Here is a 21,853-nt window from a genome sequence, read left to right as displayed (position 1 = left end):
TTGGTATGTAAAATAGATTAGGTTGTAATTTCATTTTTTAGACAAAATGTATTAGGATATATTTTGTAAAATGATGAAGATAATGAAGACTTGAAGAACACAAGAAGAAGCATTTGGATGCAAGATTAAGTGGGAGATTTAAAATCTCCTACTTTGTGTTATAACCCCTTTACCGGTGGCATTTGTTTTCGGCTAAACAAATGTCTACTAAATTGGCTTGATTGTGAACATATTTGTTTTGCATGCATGGTTGTTTATTGTATTTGTATGTTTGGTTGCTACAAGTATATCACAAGTTAACAACAAGCAAAATGACAATTTAATTGGTTAAATTAGACATATTAACTACATGCAAAACGACAATTTAAATGGTTAAATTGAAATGGCAAAAGGACATTAATAACTGGTTATTAAGAACACTAAAAGGATTATAATAAATGGTTATTGAATCACATATATAAAATGGTTTATATCAAGTAATTGGCTAAATTACAAGACATGAAAATGGTTTTTCATAAGTACCATACACTAAATGCATGTTGGTGTATGGCATAAAAGTTTTCTTAAACTAGAAATAATGGAAACTTAAAATCCCTTCTATTAACCAGGTAAACAAGTTAAACGCCATCCTTTTGTGAAACATTTAAAAATATTAGGGAACTTATAATGGGATAAAGGTCACCTAACCGTCATGAGCAAACTAATATGATTGAGGTAAATTTTGCACACTTGTGGGATAAAGGTCACCTAACCACTTGTATGTTGAATTTACACGTTAGCACAAGTATGACGACTTGATTTGGGAATCATGAACTTAGGGTCACCGAAGCATGAGGAACAAATAGGCGTTGATGGGATAAATATGCCATGCAAAAGGATTACATGATCCCATAACTTAGAAGTTGCAAAAGGATTGCAATTGTCATATAATGACTACCTAGCTAAATCAAAGGACGGGATAAAGGTCACCTAACCGAAATTTGGTTTACCGTTGGATTCTAAAATTTAATAAATATCAATTAGATTTAAAGGGTATTGATTGTTAAATTAAAATTACTTAAACAACTTTGTTAAATTTTGTAGATGGCCGCCAATAACAACAACATTTCAAACGCACCAATCAACTTTAACAACCTATCGTTGAGGTCAATCCTCAAAAAGGAAAAACTCAACCATACGAACTTCATGGATTGGTTCCGCAATCTAAGAATTGTCCTCAAACTAGAGGATAGGGCGTATGTGTTGGAAGACCCCATTCTCGATCAACCGGACGAGGATGATACGGAAGGCATGGCTTATTGGGAGAAATATTGCACCGATTCGGTGCAAGTTTCTTGCCTCATGCTTGGGACTATGATACCCGAACTCCAAAAGGACTTCGAGCATCATAGTGCATATGACATGATCACACAGTTGAAGGAGATGTTCCTTCAACAAGCTCGTGTCGAGCGCTTTGAAACGGTTCGAGCGCTTCATGCATGTCGGATGGACGACTCCCAATCCGTTTCATCTTATGTCCTTAAGATGAAAAGCCTAATTGATCGAGCAAACCATCTAAATTGCAACGTGTCTAATGAATTAGCCACGGACCTTATTCTCAACTCATTGTCAAAAAGGTTTGACACTTTTGTAATGAATTACAACATGAATGGTTGGGATAAAAGCATTGGCGAATTACATGCCATGTTTAAGACGGCAGAAACAATCATGGGTAAAAGGGCTTCACCCTTGTTTACGATCAATGAAGGCGGGTCCAAAAACAATAACACTTCTAAGCCGAAGGCGGCTAAGAGGAAAGGACCCGCCTACCAAGGCAAATGCAAGGGAAAGGGGAAGATGGTTACCCCAACCAACAATAACAAGAAGCAAAAGGTTGCCGGTAAAGCTAACCCCAAGGAAGATCCGTGCTTTGGTTGCGGTGAAATGGGTCACTGAAAACGCAACTGCCCGGTCTACCTAAAGGAGTTGAAAGAAAAGAGGGATGCAGGGCAAACCTCAGGTAATGTATATATGGTATACGTTGAGCTTAGTATTACTTCTTCTAATACATAGGTATTAGACACAGGATGTGGAACTCATATTTGAAATTCTTTGCAGGGGTTCAAAAGAAGTAATCAAGATGCGGGAATAACAAGTCTCTTCATGGGAAATGGAGCAAGGGTGCAAATGAAAGCTCAAGGAGACTTTGTTTTAAAGCTTCCAAGTGGTTTGCAGCTTATTTTGAAAAATGTTTTGTATGCACCCGATTTATCACGAAACATTATTTCTGTATCCCGTTTGAAACAATATGGTTTTAATCTTAATTTCATTAATGATGATATCCATGTTTATTTAGATAATGTGTTCTATTTTAAGGCTTCACCTTTGAATGGTATTTATGAATTGGTTCATGACGACACATCATACAGTAGCTCAATGTTCCATTCAAACACCAAGAAACTCAAAAGGGATTTGAGTGATTCCTACTTATGGCATTGTCGCCTTGGTCACATAAACAAGAATCGAATGCATACACTTCAAAAGAATGGACTTTTGAAATAAAATGAACTAGACTCGTTTGATGTATGTGAATCTTGTTTACAAGGCAAAATGACTAAAGCACCTTTAAAAGGGACCTATGAAACGGCTAAAGACTTATTGAGATTAATACATTCGGATGTATGTGGACCCTTTAAGCCCATGACTAGGAAAGGTGAAAGATACTTCGTCACATTCATTGATGACTTTAGTCATTTCGGACATGTCTACTTGTTAAGACATAAGGACGAAACTTTTGAAGCATTCAAGGAATATCAAAACTAAGTACAAAATCAACTCAATAAGACAATCAAGGTACTTTATACCGATAGAGGAGGTGAATACCTAAGCGATGCTTTCCAAGATCATTTTAAAAGTTGTGGGATTATCTCGCAACTTACTCCTCCTGGAACACCCCAACTTAATGGAGTTTCTGAAAGGAGGAACTGAACCCTAATAGATATGGTTCGATCTATGATGGCTAGAAGCTCGTTACCTCTATCATTTTAGGGTTATTGTCTATGCTCCACGACTTGTATTCTAAATATGGCCCCAACCAAGAAAGTGGAACGAACTCCTCATGAGATGTGGTTTGGAAAACCTCCATCTCTGTCATACTTAAAGGTATGAGGATGTGAAGCTTATCCTAAGCGTTACGTCCCTAATAAGTTGAATGCTCGATCCACGAAGTGTATCTTCATAGGATATTCCAAGGATGATATGGGATACTATTTCTATGATCCAACCGAGCAAAATGTATTTGTTGCTCGAAAGGCTGAATTCCTTGAAACTAAGTTCCTAATGGAAGGAAATAATGAAAGGAAGATAGATCTTGAAGAGGTTCAAGATCAAGTTGATGATACACAATTGGTTGACACTAGCACTCAACATGAAAATGTTGAGAATGATCAAATGGATGATCAAAATACACAAGACGTTCGCAGATCTGGTAGGATTAGTAATCCTCCTGAGAGATATGGGTTTCTCATGGATGGTTGCTATGTGGTTGATTTGGATGAACCAACAAACTACCAAGATGTTTTATCAAGGATTGATAAAGATAAATGGCAGGAAGCCATGAACGCTGAGATGCAATCCATGTATGACAACCAAGTTTGGGAACTTGTTGCACAACCTACTGGCTCAAGGCTAGTTGATTGTAAATGGCTTTTCAAAATGAAAACCGACATACATGGAAACTTGGATACATATAAAGCTAGACTTGTAGCAAAAGGTTTCACTCAAACTCAAGGGGTTGACTATGATGAAACTTTTTCGCCTGTGGCAATGCTAAAGTTTATTAGGATATTACTTGCCATTGCTGCTCATTATGATTATGAAATATGGCAAATGGATGTCAAGACCGCTTTCTTAAATGGACATCTTGGGGAAGATGTCTATATGGTTCAGCCTGAAGGTTTTGTTGATCCGAAATATCCTAAAAAGTATGCAAGTTAAGGAAGTCAATCTACGGATTGAAACAAGCATCTAGAATGTGGAATCATCGTTTTAATGAGGAGGCCAAGAAATTTGGCTTCATTAAAAATGGTGATGAAGCTTGTGTATACAAGAAAGCTAGTGGGAGCACTATCATGTTCCTTGTACTATATGTGGATGATATATTGTTATTTGGAAATGATATTCCGGCAATGCAAGGTGTTAAAACTTGGCTAAGTAAATGCTTCTCCATTAAGGATCTTGGAGAAGCACAATACGTTTTGGGGATTGGGATCTACAGGGATAGATCCAAGAAACTGATAGGTTTGAATCAAAGTGCATACATTGAAAAGATCTTGAAAAGGTTCAAGATGGAGAACTCTAAGAAAGGTTTGGTACCTATTCAAAAGGGAACACTTCTCAGTTCATCTCAGTGCCCCACCACGAAAGATGAACAGGAGAGAATGAAGAAAGTCCCATATGCGTCTGCCATTGGGTCAATCATGTATGCAATGATATGCACTAGACCGGATGTGTCATGCGCTCTTAGCCTGACAAGTAGATACCAGAATAACCTAGGAAACAGTCATTGGATTGCTGTCAAAAGTATATTGAAATACCTTAGGAGGACTAAGGATATGTTTCTGATATATGGGTCTGGTGAGGAGGAACTCGCTGTAAAAGGTTACGTGGATGCGAGTTTCTAAACTAATCGAGATGATTCTCGATCACAATCCGGTTATATCTTCACGTTAAATGGAGGTGCAGTCTCTTGGAAGAGTTCAAAACAGGATGTTGTTGTTGCTTTATCCACTACAGAGTCGGAGTACATCGCCGCATCATTGGCAGCTCAGGAAGCTGCATGGATGAAGAAATTCATCGATGACTTAGGAGTAGTCCCTTCCATTCAGGAAACTCTTGAGATCTTTTGTGACAACGAGGGTGCAATTGCTCAAATCAAGGAACCTCGCGCTCACCAAAAGACCCGTCACATTGAGTGGAGATTCAACTACATAAGGGATGAAGTTGAAAAGGGAAAGATATGTATTCGCAAAGTTCATACAGATCTTAATATAGCGGATCCACTCACGAAGCTCTTACATGGTGCAAAACATCAAGGGTATGTTAGTGCAATAGGGCTTCGATATTCTAGTGATTGGTTGTGATCTGTTTTATGTATTGTAACGGAACGAAGTAGTTCAAACTCATTAATATAATTATGGTGTTAATTTATTAAGCTTGAGTCAGGTTCCTATTTTGCATATTTTATCCATGAATAAGTAATTATTCTAAATTCCGTAGTCGATCACATTTGTGGGAGCAAATGTGAGGTTTAGACTATTATGAACTTGGATTGGTATATATTCACGGGATGAATGTAGGGCAAGGTTGCAACCAAGGTTCATAGATATTTATGGGATACAAATATTGGAAGACCCGCCCTCAAGATTTACTAAATGGAGCCTTTGTGGTTGATCACATGTAATATTGGGTAAAGGCGAATATCATTGTTTCCTCTGACCTGAGATACATATTGAGTTCGGATATTCACCAAGTATTATGCCTTGATTCTTTCCTTCGCTATTCTGAAATTTGGTAGTTCACAAGGAGGAGCTCAGGTATAATGCAAGGTATATATCTAGAACGTATGTAGTCAAGATGAAATTTGTCCCTCTTAATCGTTTAGAGTCAGATGTCTAAGGCCTGATAAAGTTAAATCTAGAAGAGAGTGATCACTCTGTGTCTCTTGGATTTAACATGACATCTAGGATGAAAGGATATAATGAAAAGATTCACCTATTCATATTCGAGATGGGAACTCGTAAGGGATGATGTTATTGAATGGCACAAAGTCATAACATATTAGGGGTGATGGACGGTCGTTAGGTGGTATCCGTCACTTGCATTAATTTCTTATGTTTCTCGTGCAAGTGGGAGATTGAAGGTATTTCGTATGCCCGAGAGACATATTAAATTAATGTGGCTAACATGTTATGATCCAAGTAGGGTCATACCTAATAACAAGCTTACCGACACCTTATACGTATTTAATCTTAACAATTGGTTCGTTAAGTAAATACACGACACTTGGATTTTAGAAAATCGGGTTTCTAAAATATTATCACTTGGGATAAATTATTTGGATAATTTATATTTAATTATTTATAGGTTTAAATAATTATGTTGTATTATATTTTATAAAATGGTTTATAAAATAAAAGTAACTTAACAAATGCATTATATTTATAACAAGTTTTATATAACTTATAACAAGTTTTATAAATCTTATTATATACTTAAGTAATGGGCAGTTTTTGGGACTCCAAGGACTTCACCCATGCTTATTCTTTGATGCTTTCAATAACACAATCCCATAGGTGCATGCTAGACCATTGAACCAAGGCCTTTGACCAACTCTCTCAAGTGAAAAACAAAGAGATTCAAAGCAAAAAAAACTGCACCAGAAATTCTGCTACTGCAGCTACTGGTGTAACGTCCTCCCAATAGGGTCTGGAAGCAATGTCACTAATATCAAAACATACCAACATATTATAAATAATGAGAACAATACAAAATGATGAATTTAACTTTAATGAGTACGCAGCGGAAAATGAAATGTCGTTACAATGACATGAATAATAATAACGTAAATGTTCACATGCAGAAGTAATAAATGTGATATCTCTTGATCCTATGTCCAAGTAGCATCACATAAGCAGTAAGTATAAGAGCTTGAATCAAACAGCACCTGAGACAAAACATGCTAAAGTGTCAACCAAAAAGGTTGAGTGAAGTTCATAGGTTTAACAAAAAGTTTGACCGTTGTTTTAGACCACAAGATTTAATTTGTAAAGTTGATCTCCCGCAGGATCAAAAAGTTATGCCAATGCGTGATATTTAGACTAAACATTCAAGTTTGCCCCATGACAAGTTGTGTCTGTCCTTGTCGGTTTAATTTCATTATCAAGTATAACAAAGACTTATGTATGGGGGACGTTACTCCCGATAGGCCTACCCCCAATAATTAAGCATGCAGCAGCAATTAAAAATATCACTGTAGGGACTTAGTCGGACATAGCCAGGTATAGCATAGTTTAACAGTTTGGTACTTGTGTCTAAATTGTAAAAAGTAAAAACAGCATGTGTCTCACCCCAAGTAAAGTAAGAAAGTTTGCTAGCAATAAAGAGGGGCTATGAATTCACCTTATTAAGTAGAGAGAGAGTTATTCCTCGAAATAAAGAGTTGAACGAGTGAGCAGGAAAGTCAACCTATTGACATTTAAGAGTAGTTAAGTGTTTTGCCCATGTTTAAGTTTAAGTATGTGTTTAAGTATAGTTTATTTTACTAAGTTTCTATTCCTAGTAAGTTACTATTTTTATAAAGTTTCCATTTTTAGAAAGTTTCTTATTTTACTAAGTTTCTATGACTAGGGAGTTTCTACTTTTATCAGTGTTTTCCATTTTAGGATACTTGTCGTATTAGATAAGCTTCCAATCACCCCTTTCCCTTCGAATGGCTAATTTAGATCTAGGGGCTTGAGCCATAGGACCCTTTAAATCGGAAATCCAAACCCTCTGCCTAGAATCTCATAGAAACCATTCGTCAAGAAAGTTCGAAGATCTATACATCTCTAATACATATCCCAAAATGTTTTTATGTTACAATATAAGTAGTAGGTTATAGGTGCTAGTAATAGTAATAGTGTATACATGTTATTTATTTTATTTTTAATTGCATATAATTTATAACATTATTTACATATTTCAGTAAAAATAATAACCGAAGTAAAAAGTAAAAAGTAAAAAGTAAAAAGTAAAAAGTAAAAAGTAAAAAAAATAAGAAAAGAATACTTACTAGTAGTAATTTTTTCAAAGAGAAAATGAGAGAAATTTTGTTGTGAGTTTGAATGAGAAATGAGGGTATTTATACTTGAAAAAATTAGGTAAAAAGAATAAAATAATTAAAAGAAAAAGAAATATTTAATTCTTAATGGGATTTTAAAATTAAAAAGTATTAAATGTTAGGTCATGGGATAATGCACAAAATAAAATAATAAAAGTAGTTTTTTATTACAATTTTTAATTAAAAAGTAATTTATTTATTTATTTATTTATTTATTTATTTATTTTTTTTATTTATTTTAAGTATTTTTTTTATGTAAATAAACAAATTTATTTAATGTTTTTCCAAGAATATTTGTCAATAATATTTTATTTTATTTTTTTATTTAATTAATAAATACAAATTTTGCATAAAAATAATAAATAATTCGGTATTTTGTATTTTTAATAATAATTATGATTTTAATTATTAAACTATAGCTTTAGTAAGTTTGTAAATATTATTACATTTATATATAATTAGATTTATTATATAGTTAAATATATAATACATTAACTAAATAATAAAAGTGATACAAAGTTTATATACTTAGTTAAATTATGTCAAATTATATAAATTAATAATATATTATTTATTTAAGCGTACATTGTTGACTAAAAATTACTATTCGGTTAATATTTAATTGTATATAACAACCCTTAATACATATAGTCAGACATATAACCCTAGGGTTAATTCAGAAATTTAGAAGTCGAAAAGTGAGGGTTGTTACAGTACCTCCCCGTTAATAAAAACTTCGTCCCGAAGTTTTAGGTAGACTTCTCGGATGCATCAGCGGTTGAGAAGAGATGGGGATATTCCTTTTTCATTTGGTCTTCACGTTCCCAGGTATACTCGGGGCCACGTTGTGAATTCCAATGGATCTTAACAATAGGTATTGTGCTTTGTTTTAAGCATTTAGCAGATCGGTCCATGACTTCTACGGGTTCCTCTATGAAGTGCATTTTATCATCAATGAGAATGTCATCTAAAGGAATAACGAGAGTGTCATCAGCGAGACACTTTTTAAGATTCGAGACATGAAATACGTCGTGTACGCTGCTAAGTTCAGCAGGTAATTCTAATCGATAAGCCACGGGTCAGATCATTTCAGTAATTTTGAAGGGTCCAACAAAACGCGTTTGCTTCGTTTACCAAAACGAACGATGCCTTTCCAAGGGGATACTTTCAACATGACTTTGTCACCAACTTGGAATTCCAAATCTTTCCGACCTTTATTAGCATAGCTCTTCTGTCGGCTGCGGGCAGTTTCTATTCGTTTCTTAATATGAGCTATCTTTTCAGTTGTCTCGTGTATGATTTCAGGACCAGTTAACTGTCTGTCCTCTAATTCATCCCAGCACAGTGGGGATCTACATTTTCGTCCGTATAAGGCCTCAAAAGGTACAGCCTTAATACTTGAGTGGTAACTATTATTGTAAGAGAATTCAACCAAAGGCAAATGTCTATCCCAGCCTTTGCCGAAGTCGATAACACAAGCGCGAAGCATATCTTCCAATGTTTGAATGGTTCGTTCACTTTGACCATCGGGTTGCAGATGATAAGCAGTACTCATGTCGAGGTGAGTTCCAAGAGCAGATTGTAAGGATTTCCAGAATCTGGAAGTGAATCTACTGTTGCGATCGGATATGATTGATATAGGAACACCATGACAAGAAACAATTTCTTTGATATACAGTTGTGACAATCTCTCCATCTTGTCGGTCTCCTTGATCGGTAAAAAATGAGCAGATTTAGTAAGACGATCTACTATGACCCATATAGTGTCATTGCCACTAGAAGTCTTGGGCAATTTAGTAATATAGTCCATAGCGATACATTCCCACTTCCACTGCGGAATATCGGGTTGTGTCAACAGACCAAAAGGCTTTTGATGTTCAGCCTTGACTTTCAAACAAGTGAGACACTTACTAACATAAGTAGCAATGTCGGCTTTCATATTAGGCCACCAGTAGAATTCCTTCACATCGTGGTACATCTTACTGGAACCCGGATGAATAGAATACCTAGTCATATGCGCTTCATCCAAGACTAGTTCACGGAGATTACCGAAGCGAGGAACCTAAATTCTGTTGCCAAAGTACCGTGTACCATTAGCTTTCACTTGGAGTTGGTTCTCGAAACTGATAGGTCCTTCACCTTCGATAAGTGTTGGTTTAATAGCTTCCATTTGAGCTTCGCAGATTCGTGATATAAGATTTGATATGATTTTCAGGTTTAAGGCACGAACACGTTTAACATTGTCTTTTCAACTGAGGGCATCGGCAACTATGTTTGCCTTGCGAGGATGATATTCCATCTTAGAGTCATAATCGTTCAATAACTCGAGCCATCGGCTTTGCCTCATATTCAGCTGTTTTTGATCAAAGATATGTTGAAGACTTTTATGGTCAGTGTACACCGTAAACTGGGTACCATATAGATAATGTCTCCATATCTTTAATGCAAATACCACGGCACCTAACTCAAGGTCGTGTGTGGTATAGTTCTCCTCGTGTTTCTTCAACTGTCTAGATGCGTAGGCAATAACCTTTTCATGTTGCATTAAAACACAACCAAAGCCTTGCTTTGAGGCATCGCAGTAAACAACAAAATCGTCAGTACCTTCAGGTAAAGATAGAATCGGGGCTGTGGTCAACTTCTATTTCAGAATCTTGAAAGCAGATTCCTGTTCTTCGGACCACTCAAACTTCTTCCCTTTTTGAGTTAGCTTCGTAAGAGGTTTGGCAAGAAGGAAAAAATCCTTTATGAATCTCCGATAATAACCGGCAAGTCCCAAAAATTGACGAATATGCTTCGCAGTCTTTGGTATCTCCCAGTTCTGGATAGCGGTAATCTTAGCTGGATCGACATGTATTCCATTACTATCAACAACGTGTCTGAGGAATTGTACGGTTTTGAGCCAAAACTTGCACTTAGAAAACTTAGTGTAGAGTTGTTCCTTTAGTAAGAGTTCAAGAATCACGCGCAGATGTTGCTCATGTTCCTTCTCACTCTTGGAGTAGATCAAAATGTCATCAATGAAAACAATGACGAATTTATCGAGATAAGGTTTGCAGAAATGGTTCATGAGATCCATGAAAACGGCAGGAGCATTGGTCAAACCAAAAGGCATGACACAGAATTCATAGTGCCCATAACGAGTGCGAAAAGAAGTCTTAGGAATATCGAATTCCTTGACTCTTAGTTGGTGATATTCGGACCTCAAATCAATCTTTGAATAAACACTTGACCCTTGAAGTTGGACGAATAGAACATCAATACGTGGCAACGGATAACGGTTCTTGATAGTAAGCTTGTTAAGTTCGCGGTAATCAATGCACATCCTTAACGTACCATCCTTCTTTTTAACAAATAGAATAGGAGCTCCCCATGGGGATGAGCTTGGATGAATGAAACCTTTATCTAATAGTTCTTGGAGCTGGTTGGAAAGTTCCTTCATTTCAGAAGGTGCTAAACGGTATGGTGCTTTAGCAATAGGAGCAGCACCGGGAGTTAAATCAATTTGAAATTTAACTTGTCGAGGAGGTGGAAGACCAGGAAGATCTTCGGGAAACACATCGGGATAGTCTCTAACCACTGGTACATCTTTAATACGCTTCTCTTCCGATTCGATCAGCTTAATGTGGGCTAGAATGGCTAGATAACCTTTCATAAGGTATTTGCGGGTTTTGATACAGGAGATGATATTGAGATTGGGACCACTCTTTTCACCTTGGATGATGAGAGTATCTCCATTCCCCAATGGAACATTAACAGTTTTATCATAACACATGATAGCAGCATGTAATGAATGTAACCATTCCATACCAACTACGACGTCAAAACTTCCGAGTTTGACCGGCAAAAGGTCTATCTTAAATTCCTTATCGGCTAAGATTAGATTGCAGTTTTTATAGATTTTATCGACTTGCATGACTTTTCCATTAGCCACTTCTACTAATCGTTTAGTTTCTAAGGGTTGAGGCTTTTCAGTGAATAAAGTGCAAAATTCACTAGACACGTAACTTCTGTCGGCTTGAAAAGAGTCATTTTGTTCGCTTGATGAAAATTAGACATTCTAACATTAGGAAAGAGACTTTGATTAGCATTTTAAGCCAAGATTATCAAAGCAAGGTTGTTAAGATTATAAGGTAATCCTAAGTGCTTTAAGTCTAAGGCAGGAAAGGTTATAGTTTCCTAGATTGCTAAGGCACCCTAGCTAACACACAAGGCAAACATAAAAATTCAATCCTGGTTCTCTATAACAGCCTGGTTATGCTCTGATACCAATCTGTAACATCATCCCAATAGGGTCTGGAAGGAACGTCACTAATATCAAAACATACCAACATATTATAAATAACGAGAACAATACTAAATGATGAATTTAACTTTAATGAGTAGGCAGCGGAAAATGAAATGTCGTTACAATGACATGAATAACAATAACGTAAATGTTCACATGCAGAAGTAATAAATGCGATATCTCTTGATCCTATGTCCAAGTAGCATCACATAAGCAGTAAGTATAAGAGCTTGAATCAAACAGCATCTGAGACAAAACATGCTAAAGTGTCAACCAAAAAGGTTGAGTGAAGTTCATAGGTTTAACAAAAAGTTTGACCATTGTTTTAGACCACAAGATTTAATTTGTAAAGTTGATCTCCCGCAGGATCGAAAAGTTATGCCAATGCGTGATATTTAGACTAAACATTCAAGTTTGCCCCATGACAAGTTGTGTCTGTCCTTGTCGGTTTAATTTCATTATCAAGTATTACAAAGACTTAGTCAAATGTATGGGGGACGTTACTCCCGATAGGCCTACCCCCAATAATTAAGCATGCAGCAGCAATTAAAAATATCACTGTAGGGACTTAGTCGGACATAGCCGGGTATAGCATAGTTTAACAGTTTGGTACTTGTGTCTAAATTGTAAAAAGTAAAAACAGCATGTGTCTCACCCCAAGTAAAGTAAGTAAGTTTGCTAGCAATAAAGAGGGGCTATGAATTCACCTTAGTAAGTAGAGAGAGTTATTCCTCGGAATAAAGAGTTGAACGAGTGAGCAGGAAAGTTAACCTACTGACATTTAAGAGTAGTTAAGTGTTTTGCCCATGTTTAAGTTTAAGTATGTGTTTAAGTATAGTTTGTTTTACTAAGTTTCTATTCCTAGTAAGTTACTATTTTTATAAAGTTTCCATTTTTAGAAAGTTTCTTATTTTACTAAGTTTCTATGACTAGGGAGTTTCTACTTTTATCAGTGTTTTCCATTTTAGGATACTTGCCGTATTAGATAAGCTTCCAATCACCCCTTTCCCTTCGAATGGCTAATTTAGATCTAGGGGCTTGAGTCATAGGACCCTTTAAATCGGAAATCCAAACCCTCTGCCTAGAATCTCATAGAAACCATTCGTTAAGAAAGTTCGAAGATCTATACATCTCTAATACATATCTCAAAATGTTTTTATGTTACAATATAAGTAGTAGGTTATAGGTGCTAGTAATAGTAATAGTGTATATATATATATATATATATATATATATATATATATATATATATATATATATATATATATGTTATTTATTTTATTTTTAATTGCATATAATTTATAACATTATTTACATATTTCGGTAAAAATAATAACCGAAGTAAAAAGTAAAAGTAAAAAGTAAAAAGTAAAAAAAATAAAAAGTAAGAAAAGAATACTTACTAGTAGTAATTCTTCAAAGAGAGAATGAGAGAAATTTTGGTGTGAGTTTGAATGAGAAATGAGGGGTATTTATACTTGAAAAAATTAGGTAAAAAGAATAAAATAATTAAAAGAAAAAGAAATATTTAATTCTTAATGGGATTTTAAAATTAAAAAGTATTAAATGTTAGGTCATGGGATAATGCACAAAATAAAATAATAAAAGAAGTTTTTTCATTACAATTTTTAATTAAAAAGTAATTTATTTATTTATTTATTTTTTTTTATTTTAAGGATTTTTTTTATGTAAATAAACAAATTTATTTAATGTTTTTCCAAGAATATTTGTCAATAATATTTTATTTTATTTTTTTATTTAATTAATAAATACAAATTTTGCATAAAAATAATAAATAATTCGGTATTTTGTATTTTTAATAATAATTATGATTTTAATTATTAAACTATAGCTTTAGTAAGTTTGTAAATATTATTACATTTATATATAATTGGATTTATTATATAGTTAAATATATAATACATTAACTAAATAATAAAAGTGATACAAAGTTTATATACTTAGTTAAATTATGTCAAATTATATAAATTAATAATATATTATTTATTTAAGCGTACATTGTTGACTAAAAATTACTATTCGGTCAATATTTAATTGTATATAACAACCCTTAATACATATAGTCAGACATATAACCCTAGGGTTAATTCAGAAATATAGAAGTCGAAAAGTGAGGGTTGTTACAACTGGCCGTAGCTCTTTTGGGACTCAAAGGTGGGTTCCAAATTTATTTTGCAAGCTCAAAACAAGTGTTAATCAAATCCTAACTAAAAGCAAAGGTGTTGGGGTTAAGAGCTTGGGGTATTACAACTTGAGGCTTCAATTTAGAAGCTTTCATTCAATCATCTTCATCATCATCTTACTTGTTCCAAATCAGCCCTCAATTTACTTGAGAAGGTATAATCTCTACTCTCCTTGTTCTTATATGTAAGCATATATTCAAGACTTGATATTTACATGGAATTTAACTAAATGGCTAAACATATAAACATGAACTTAACATCATGCTTCCGCTTGCTTTAACTATCATAAATTGGTTTTATGATGATGTAAACTTTAAGAACATGTTGTTTTGAAACTTGTTAATTTCCATCAGCTACATCTTTTGGCTATTCGAAACGTGGGTAAAAGCAGAAAAGTCTATTAATTTGATAACTTATATAATTTTTATCTTTTATAACTAATAGGATATTCAGTGAATGCACCGAGCAAAACGTTCACCACCTTTTATACGTTCACCACCTGTAACTCGATCAAGACATCTAGTCAATATTGTCACCGTTGATTTTTCTTTAGAATCATCATCCAGTCGACCAAGTACTCCAATTCAAATTTCCGATAATCCATTTTTTGAACCCGACCTCACAATTGAGAACCCGGGGGATATTCAGGGACAATTTAGAGATCCAGAACCACTAATCTTTCCTCCGGAACCACCAATCATTCAAATAGAGATTGTTAAGGAACAACCCATTAAATCAGAATCCTCTAGTGATTCAGATTCAAGAAATTCAATCATGGAAAATCTGGAACCTCTAAGTATGGAAGACCGAATGAGAGCTAAACGAACTGGCCAAGGTCACGCAATTACTCAACCAGACATTAATGCGCCATATTATGAAATCAAAGGACAAATCCTACACATGGTAACTAATCAATGCCAATTTAGTGGTGCGCCGAAGGAAGATCCAAATGAACATCTTCGTACCTTTAATAGGATCTGTACTCTATTTAAAATAAGAGAAGTGGAGGATGAACAGATATATCTCATGTTATTTCCCTGGACTTTAAAGGGAGAAGCCAAAGATTGGTTAGAATCGTTACCTGAAGGGGCAATCGATACATGGGATGTTTTAGTTGAAAATTTTCTTAAACAATTCTTTCCGGCATCTAAAGCCGTGAGACTTCAAGGAGAAATTGTTACGTTCACGCAAAAGCCAAATGAAACTCTATATGAGGCGTGGACAAGATTTGGAAAGTTATTGAGAGGATGTCCGCAACATGGTTTAGACAGTTGTCAAATAGTACAAATATTCTACCAAGGATGCGACATCACTACAAGAAAAGACATCGATATAGCAGCTTGTGGTTCCATTATGAAGAAAACCGCAACTGACGCTTACAAAATTATTGATAACACTGCTTCCCACTCACATGAGTGGCATCAAGAAAAAGATATCGTTAGATCATCTAAACCGGCTAAAGCCGATTCTAGCAATGACTTTGATTCCATTTCCGCAAAGATAGATGCTGTCGAGAGACGAATGGAAAAGATGACTAAGGATATTCACTCAATAAGAATTAGTTGTGAGCAGTGTGGAGGACCACATTTGATAAAAAATTGTCTCAGTATTGAACAAACAATGGAACAAAGAGAGAATGTTTCATACATGAACCAAAGGCCTGAAAATAATTATCAGAATAATTATCAACCGCCAAGACCAATCTACAATCAAAACCAGAATTATAACCGAAATGTTCCATACAACAACCAACAAGGTCCTAGCAATCAACAAGTATCCAACAATACTTACAATCAGCAAAGACCTATTTTTCAAAACAAACCACCACAAACCGATGATAAAAAGCCAAATTTTGAAGATATGACGTCAAAGCTAGTTGAATCTCAAACTCAATTTTTCACGTCTCAGAAACAAACCAATGAACAAAATGCTCAAGCATTTAGAAATCAACAAGCTTCTATCCAAAATCTGGAACAAGAAGTAAGTAACCTAGCAAGGTTGATAGGTGAAAGAAAACCGGGAAGTCTACCTAGCGATACAAATGCTAACCCCCGGAATGAAACAGCTAAAGCTATTACCACAAGAATTGGTATTACACTTAAACCACCTGAAATACCTGTAATCTCTGATGAAGCTATTCCTATTACACAAGAACCACAACCTGAACAAGATAAGGAAAAAGAACCGGTAGTTGAAAAGGTTAATGAAGATAACACAGTTAAGGCTAAACCTTATGTTAAACCATACCAACCACCACTTCCTTACCCGAGTAAAATGAGAAAAGAGAGACTTGAAGCCGAGCAATCCAAATTCTTGGATATGTTTAAACAAATAAATGTCAATCTTCCTTTCATTGATGTGATTTCAGGAATGCCTAGATATGCTAAATTCTTGAAAGATCAAATCACAAATAGAAAGAAAATGGAAGAACTCTCGGCTGTTACTATGAATGCTAATTGTTCTGCAGTGCTGTTGAATAAGATACCAGAAAAATTATCAGATCCAAGAAGTTTCACAATTCCATGTTTTCATGGTAGTCTTAGTTCAATAGAAGCATTGGCAGACTTACGTGCTAGTATAAATTTAATGCCGTATTCACTATACGCTAAACTAGATCTCGGAGAATTGAAACCAACACGAATAAGTATACAACTAACCGATCGATCAGTAAAATATCCTAGAGGGATAATGGAGAACATGCTAGTTAAAGTTGGTATTTTAGTATTTCCAGTAGATTTTGTTATTCTGGACATGGAAGAAGATTCTCGAGTTCCTCTCATATTAGGAAGACCATTCTTAAACACGGCTAAAGCAATAATAGACGTATTCTGAAATGTCCCGTTCTTATTGATTAAAAACGTTCCATATTAATTGATTTCGTTGCGAGGTTTTGACCTCTATATGAGACGTTTTTCAAAGACTGCATTCATTTTTAAAACAAACCATAACCTTTATTTCATAAATAAAGGTTTAAAAAGCTTTACGTAGATTATCAAATAATGATATTCTAAAATATCCTGTTTACACACGACCATTACATAATGGTTTACAATACAAATATGTTACATCGAAATCAGTTTCTTGAATGCAGTTTTTACACAATATCATACAGACATGGACTCCAAATCTTGTCCTTATTTTAGTTTGCAACAGCGGAAGCTCTTAGTATTCACCTGAGAATAAACATGCTTTAAACGTCAACAAAAATGTTGGTGAGTTATAGGTTTAACCTATATATATCAAATCGTAACAATAGACCACAAGATTTCATATTTCAATACACATCCCATACATAGAGATAAAAATCATTCATATGGTGGACACCTGGTAACCGACATTAACAAGATGCATATATAAGAATATCCCCATCATTCCGGGACACCCTTCGGATATGATATAAATTTTGAAGTACTAAAGCATCCGGTACTTTGGATGGGGTTTGTTAGGCCCAATAGATCTATCTTTAGGATTCGCGTCAATTAGGGTGTCTGTTCCCTAATTCTTAGATTACCAGACTTAATAAAAAGGGGCATATTCGATTTCGATAATTCAACCATAGAATGTAGTTTCACGTACTTGTGTCTATTTTGTAAATCATTTATAAAAACCTGCATGTATTCTCATCCCAAAAATATTAGATTTTAAATGTGGGACTATAACTCACTTTCACAGATTTTTACTTCGTCGGGAAGTAAGACTTGGCCACTGGTTGATTCACGAACCTATAACAATATATACATACATATCAAAGTATGTTCAAAATATATTTACAACACTTTTAATATATTTTGATTTTTTAAGTTTATTAAGTCATCTGTCCTCGTTAGTAACCTACAACTAGTTGTCCACAGTTAGATGTACAGAAATAAATCGATAAATATTATTTTGAATCAATCCACGACCCAGTGTATACGTATCTCAGTATTGATCACAACTCAAACTATATATATTTTGGAATCAACCTCAACCCTGTATAGCTAACTCCAACATTCACATATAGAGTGTCTATGGTTGTTCCGAAATATATATAGATGCGTCGACATGATATGTCGAAACATTGTATACGTGTCTATGGTATCTCAAGATTACATAATATACAATACAAGTTGATTAAGTTATGGTTGAAATAGATTTGTTGCCAATTTTCACGTAGCTAAAATGAGAAAAATTATCCAATCTTGTTTTACCCATAACTTCTTCATTTTAAATTCGTTTTGAGTGAATCAAATTGCTATGGTTTCATATTGAACTCTATTTTATGAATCTAAACAGAAAAAGTATAGGTTTATAGTCAAAAAAATAAGTTACAACTCGTTTTTGTAAAGGTAGTCATTTCAGTCGAAAGAACGACGTCTAGATGACCATTTTAGAAAACATACTTCCACTTTGAGTTTAACCAAAATTTTTGGATATAGTTTCATGTTCATAAAAAATCATTTTCCCAGAATAACAACTTTTAAATCAAAGTTTATCATAGTTTTTAATTAACTAACCCAAAACAGCCCGCGGTGTTACTACGACGGCGTAAATCCGGTTTTACGGTGTTTTTCGTGTTTCCAAGTTTTAAATCATTAAGTTAGCATATCATATAGATATAGAACATGTTAAATCATTAAGTTAGCATATCATATAGATATAGAACATGTGTTTAGTTGATTTTAAAAGTCAAGTTAGAAGGATTAACTTTTATTTGCGAACAAGTTTAGAATTAACTAAAATATATTCTAGTGATTACAAGTTTAAACCTTCGAATAAGATAGCTTTATATGTATGAATCGAATGATGTTATGAACATCATTACTACCTCAAGTTCCTTGGATAAACCTACTGGAAATGAGAAAAATAGATCTAGCTTCAAAGGATCCTTGGATGGCTTGAAAGTTCTTGAAGCAGAATCACGACACGAAAACAATTTCAAGTAAGATTTCCACTCGAAATAAGATTGTTATAGTTATAGAAATTGAATTAAAGTTTGAATATGATTATTACCTTGTATTAGAAAGATAACCTATTGTAAGTAACAAAGGTTTCTTGATCTTGGATGATTACTTGGAATGGATTTAGAAAACTTGGAAGTAAACTTGCAATCTTGGAAGTATTCTTGATTTTATGAAACTAGAACTTTTGGAATTTATGAAGAACACTTAGAACTTGAAGATAGAACTTGAGAGAGATCAATTAGATGAAGAAAATTGAAGAATGAAAGTGTTTGTAGGTGTTTTTGGTCGTTGGTGTATGGATTAGATATAAAGGATATGTAATTTTGTTTTCATGTAAATAAGTCATGAATGATTACTCATATTTTTGTAATTTTATGAGATATTTCATGCTAGTTGCCAAATGATGGTTCCCACATGTGTTAGGTGACTCACATGGGCTGCTAAGAGCTGATCATTGGAGTGTATATACCAATAGTACATACATCTAAAAGCTGTGTATTGTACGAGTACGAATACGGGTGCATACGAGTAGAATTGTTGATGAAACTGAACGAGGATGTAATTGTAAGCATTTTTGTTAAGTAAAAGTATTTTTATAAGTGTCTTGAAGTCTTTCAAAAGTGTATGAATACATATTAAAACACTACATGTATATACATTTTAATTGAGTCGTTAAGTCATCGTTAGTCGTTACATGTAAATGTTGTTTTGAAACCTTTAGGTTAACGATCTTGTTGAATGTTATTAACCCATTGTTTATTATAACAAATGAGATGTTAAATTGTTATATTATCATGATATTGTGATACATAATATATCTTAGTATGATATATATACAGTTAAATGTCGTTACAACGATAATCGTTACATATATGTCTCGTTTCGAAATCATTAAGTTAGTAGTCTTATTTTTACATATGTATTTCATTGTTAATACACTTAATAATATATTTACTTATCATTTAACATAATTAACCAAGTGTATCAATATCTTAATATGATTCATATGTACCTAGTAAGACGTTGTTATAACGATAATCGTTATATATATCATTTTCGAGTTTCTTAAATTAATATTCTCATTTTTATGTATATAACTCATTGTTAAAATACCTAATGAGATACATACTTATAATAAAATCACCGGTCAACTTGGGTGGTCAATTGTCTATATGAAACCTATTTCAATTAATCAAGTCTTAACAAGTTTGATTGCTTAACATGTTGGAAACACTTAATCATGTAAATAACAATTTCATTTAATATATATATAAACATGGAAAAGTTCGGGTCACTACAGTACCTACCCATTAAATAAATTTCATCCCGAAATTTTAAGCAGTTGGAGGTGTTGACGTATCTTCTGGAAATAAATGCGGGTATTTATTCTTCATCTGATCTTCACGCTGCCAGGTGAACTCGGGTCCTCTACGAGTATTCCATCGAACCTTAACAATCGGTATCTTGTTTTGTTTAAGTCTCTTAACCTCACGATCCATTATTTCGACGGGTTCTTCAATTAATTGAAGTTTTTCATTGATTTGGATTTCATCCAACGGAATAGTGAGATCTTCTTTAGCAAAACATTTCTTCAAATTTGAGACGTGGAAAGTGTTATGTACAGCCGCGAGTTGTTGAGGTAGCTCCAGTTGGTAAGCTACTGGTCCGACACGATCTATAATCTTGAATGGTCCAATGTACTTTGGATTTAGTTTCCCCCGTTTACCAAATCGAACAACGCCTTTCCAAGGTGAAACCTTAAGCATGACCATTTTTCCAATTTCAAAATCTATATCTTTTCTTTTACTGTCCGCGTAGCTCTTTTGTCGACTCTAGGCGGTTTTCAATCTTTGTTGAATTTGGATGATTTTCTCGGTAGTTTCTTGTATTATCTCCGGACCCGTAATCTGTCTATCCCCCACTTCACTCCAACAAATCGGAGACCTGCACTTTCTACCATAAAGTGCTTCAAACGGCGCCATCTCAATGCTTGAATGGTAGCTGTTGTTGTAGGAAAATTCTGCTAACTGTAGATGTCGATCCCAACTGTTTCCGAAATCAATAACACAAGCTCGTAGCATGTCTTCAAGCGTTTGTATCGTCCTTTCGCTCTGCCCATCAGTTTGTGGATGATAGGCAGTACTCATGTCTAGACGAGTTCCCAATGCTTGATGTAATGTCTGCCAGAATCTTGAAATAAATCTGCCATCCCTATCAGAGATAATAGAGATTGGTATTCCATGTCTGGAGACGAATTCCTTCAAATACAGTCGTGCTAACTTCTCCATCTTGTCATCTTCTCTTATTGGCAGGAAGTGTGTTGACTTGGTGAGACGATCAACTATTACCCAAATAGTATCATAACCACTTGCAGTCCTTGGCAATTTAGTAATGAAATCCATGGTAATGTTTTCCCATTTCCATTCCGGGATTTCAGGTTGTTTTAGTAGACCTGATGGTTTCTGATGTTCAGCTTTGACCTTAGAACACGTCAAACATTCTCCTACATATTTAGCAATATCGGCTTTCATACCTGGCCACCAAAAATATTTCTTAAGATCCT

The sequence above is a fragment of the Rutidosis leptorrhynchoides genome, chromosome 4 (assembly GCF_046630445.1).
Source record: "Rutidosis leptorrhynchoides isolate AG116_Rl617_1_P2 chromosome 4, CSIRO_AGI_Rlap_v1, whole genome shotgun sequence".
NCBI classification, from domain to species: Eukaryota; Viridiplantae; Streptophyta; class Magnoliopsida; order Asterales; family Asteraceae; genus Rutidosis; species Rutidosis leptorrhynchoides.
This window is presented reverse-complemented; position numbering follows the sequence as displayed.